The sequence below is a fragment of the Chiloscyllium punctatum genome, unplaced genomic scaffold, assembly GCF_047496795.1.
Source record: "Chiloscyllium punctatum isolate Juve2018m unplaced genomic scaffold, sChiPun1.3 scaffold_189, whole genome shotgun sequence".
NCBI classification, from domain to species: domain Eukaryota; kingdom Metazoa; phylum Chordata; class Chondrichthyes; order Orectolobiformes; family Hemiscylliidae; genus Chiloscyllium; species Chiloscyllium punctatum.
Window position 1 is genome coordinate 506,032 of NW_027309923.1, and position 4,090 is coordinate 510,121.

A 4,090-nucleotide genomic window follows, 5' to 3' on the forward strand; every position below is an offset into this window, starting at 1 on the left:
TTGTGTCGGCGCTGAGGGCTTGTGTCGGCGCTGAGGGCTTGTGTCGGCGCTGAGGGCTTGTAACGGCGCCGAGGGCTTGTTTCAGGGCTGAGGGTTTGTAACAGCGCTGAGGGTTTGTAACAGCGCTGAGGGCTTGTGTCAGCGCTGAGGGCTTGTGTCAGCGCTGAGGGCTTGTAACAGCGCTGAGGGCCTGTGTCAGCGCTGAGGGCTCGTAACAGCGCTGAAGGCTCGTAACAGCGCTGAGGGCTCGTAACAGCGCTGAGGGCTCGTAACAGCGCTGAGGGCTTGTAACACGCTGAGGGCTCGTGTCGGCGCTGAGGGCTCGTGTCGGCGCTGAGGGCTCGTGACGGCGCTGAGGGCTCGTGACGGCGCTGAGGGCTCGTGACGGCGCTGAGGGCTTGTAACAGTACTGAGGGCTTGTTTCAGGGCTGAGGGTTTGTAACAGCGCTGAGGGCTTGTGTCAGCGCTGAGGGCCTTTGTCAGCGCTGAGGGCTCGTAACAGCACTGAGGGCTCGTAACAGCACTGAGGGCTCGTAACAGCGCTGATTCATATAACAGCCCTGAGGGGTTGTAACAGCGCTGAGGCCTCGTATTAGAGCTGAGGGCCTGTGTCAGCGCTGAGGGCTCGTAACAGCGCTGAAGGCTCGTAACAGCGCTGAGGGCTCGTAACAGCGCTGAGGGCTCGTAACAGCGCTGAGGGCTCGTAACAGCGCTGAGGGCTCGTGTCGGCGCTGAGGGCTCGTGACGGCGCTGAGGGCTCGTGACGGCGCTGAGGGCTCGTGACGGCGCTGAGGGCTTGTAACAGTACTGAGGGCTTGTTTCAGGGCTGAGGGTTTGTAACAGTGCTGAGGGCTTGTGTCAGCGCTGAGGGCCTTTGTCAGCGCTGAGGGCGCGTAACAGCGCTGAGGGCTCGTAACAGCACTGAGGGCTCGTAACAGCACTGAGGGCTCGTAACAGCGCTGATTCATATAACAGCCCTGAGGGGTTGTAACAGCGCTGAGGCCTCGTATTAGAGCTGAGGGATTGTGTCAGCGCGGAGGGATTGTAACAACGCTGAGGGCTTTCAACAGCATTGAGGGGTTGTAACAGCGCTGAGGGCACGTGTTAGTGCTGAGGGCGTGTAAAAGCGCTGAGGGCTGGTGACAGCGCTGAGGGTTTGTAATAGCGCTGAGGGCATGTGTCAGCGCTGAGGGCATGTGTCAGCGCTGAGGGATTGTAACCGCACTGAGGGCTTGTAACGGCGCTGAGGGCTTCGAACAGCACCGAGGACTTGTAACAGCGTTGAGGGCTTGTGTCAGCGCTGAGGGCTTGTAACAGCGCTGAGGGCCTGTGTCAGCGCTGAGGGCTCGTAACAGCGCTGAAGGCTCGTAACAGCGCTGAGGGCTTGTAACACGCTGAGGGCTCGTGTCGGCGCTGAGGGCTCATGTCGGCGCTGAGGGCTCGTGACGGCGCTGAAGGCTCGTGACGGCGCTGAGGGCTCGTGACGGCGCTGAGGGCTCGTGACGGCGCTGAGGGCTCGTGACGGCGCTGAAGGCTCGTGACGGCGCTGAGGGCTCGTGACGGCGCTGAGGGCTCGTGACGGCGTTGAGGGCTTATTTCAGGGCTGAGGGCTTGTAACAGCGCTGAGGGCGTGTGTCAGCGCTGAGGGATTGTAACAGCGCAGATGGCTTGTAACAGCGCAGAGGGCGTGTGTCAGCGCTGAGGGCTTGTGTCAGCGCTGAGGGCTTGTGACAGCGCTGAGGGCTTGTGACAGCGCTGAGGGCTCGTGTTAGCGCTGAGGGCTCGTGTTAGTGCTGAGGGCTTGTGACGGCGCTCAGGGCTTATTTCAGGGCTGAGGGCTTGTAACAGCGCTGAGGGATTGTAACAACACTGAGGATAAGTGTCAGCGCTGAGGGATTGTGTCGGCGCTGAGGGCTTGTAACGGCGCCGAGGGCTTGTTTCAGGGCTGAGGGCTTGTCTCGGCGCTGAGGGCTTGTCTCGGCGCTGAGGGCTTGTTTCAGGGCTGAGGGCTTGTTTCAGGGCTGAGGGCTTGTTTCAGGGCTGAGGGCTTGTAACAGCGCTGAGGGCTTGTAACAGCGCTGAGGGCTTGTTTCAGGGCTGAGGGCTTGTAACAGCGCTGAGGGATTGTAACAGCGCTGAGTGCTTGTGTCAACGCTGAGGGATTGTGTCGGCGCTGAGGGATTGTGTCGGCGCTGAGGGCTTGTAACGGCGCTGAGGGCTTGTAACGGCGCCGAGGGCTTGTTTCAGGGCCGAGGGTTTGTAACAGCGCTGAGGGCTTGTGTCAGCGCTGAGGGCTTGTGTCAGCGCTGAGGGCTTGTGTCAGCGCTGAGGGCCTGAGTCAGCGCTGAGGGCCTGAGTCAGCGCTGAGGGCTTGTGACAACGCCGAGGGCTTGTAACAACGCCGAGGGCTTGTAACAACACCGAGGGCTTGTAACAACCCCGAGGGCTTGTGACAGCGCCGAGGGCTTGTGTCTGCGCTGAGGGCTTGTGTCTGCGCTGAGGGCTTGTGTCAGCGCTGAGGGCTTGTGTCAGCGCTGACGGCTTGTGTCAGCGCTGAGGGCTTGTGTCCGCGCTGAGGGCTTGTGACAACGCTGAGGGCTTGTGTCAGCGCTGAGGGCTTGTGTCAGCGCTGAGGGCTTGTGACAGCGCTGAGGGCTTGTGACAGCGCTGAGGGCTTGTGACAGCGCTGAGGGCTTGTGACAGCGCTGAGGGCTTGTGACAGCGCTGAGGGCTTGTGTCAGCGCTGAGGGCTTGTGTCAGCGCTGAGGGCTTGTGTCAGCGCTGAGGGGTTGTGTCAGCGCTGAGGGGTTGTGTCAGCGCTGAGGGGTTGTGTCAGCGCTGAGGGGTTGAAAAAGCACTGAGGGCCTGTGGCAGCACTGAGCGCTTGAAACAGCACTGAGGGCTTGTGTCCGCCCTGAGGGGTTGTAACAGCGCTGATTCTCGTGTTAGCCATGAGGTCGCGTAACAGCGCTGAGGACTTGTAACAGCGGTGATGGCTTGTAACAGCACGGAGGGCTTGTAACAGCACTGAGGGCTTGTAACAGGGCTGAGAACCTGTGGCAGCACTGAGGTCTTGTAACAGCACTGAGCGCTTGTAACAGGGCTCAGGGCTTGTAACAACGCTGAGGACATGTGTCAGCGCTGAGGGCTTGTAACAGGGCCGAGGGCTTGTGACAGGGCCGAGGGCTTGTGACAGGGCCGAGGGCTTGTGACAGGGCCGAGGGCTTGTGACAGGGCCGAGGGCTTGTGTCAGCGCTGAGGGCTTGTGTCAGCGCTGAGGGCTTGTGTCAGCGCTGAGGGCTTGTAACAGAACTGAGGGCTTGTAACAGCGCTGAGGGCTTGTAACAGCGCTGAGGGCTTGTGTCAGCGCTGAGGGCTTGTGTCAGCGCTGAGGGCTTGTAACAGCGCTGAGGGCTAGTAACAGCGCTGAGGGCTAGTAACAGCGCTGAGGGCTAGTAACAGCGCTGAGGGCTAGTAACAGCGCTGAGGGCTTGTAACAGCGCTGAGGGCTTGTAACAGCGCTGAGGGCTTGTGTCTGCGCTGAGGGCTTGTGTCTGCGCTGAGGGCTTGTGTCTGCGCTGAGGGCTTGTGTCTGCGCTGAGGGCTTGTGTCTGCGCTGAGGGCTTGTGACAGCGCTGAGGGCTTGTGACAGCGCTGAGGGCTTGTGACAGCGCTGAGGGCTTGTAACAGCGCTGAGGGCCTGTGTCTGCGCTGAGGGCTTGTGTCTGCGCTGAGGGCTTGTGACAGCGCTGAGGGCTTGTGACAGCGCTGAGGGCTTGTGACAGCGCTGAGGGCTTGTGACAGCACTGAGGGCTTGTGTCCGCCCTGAGGGGTTGTAACAGCGCTGAGTCTCGTGTTAGCCATGAGGTCGCGTAACAGCGCTGAGGACTTGTAACAGCGGTGATGGCTTGTAACAACACGGAGGGCTTGTAACAGCACTGAGGGCTTGTAACAGGGCTGAGAACCTGTGGCAGCACTGAGGTCTTGTAACAGCACTGAGCGCTTGTAACAGGGCTCAGGGCTTGTAACAACGCTGAGGACATGTGTCAGTGCTGAGGGCTTGTAACAGCGCTGAGGGCTTGTAACAGGG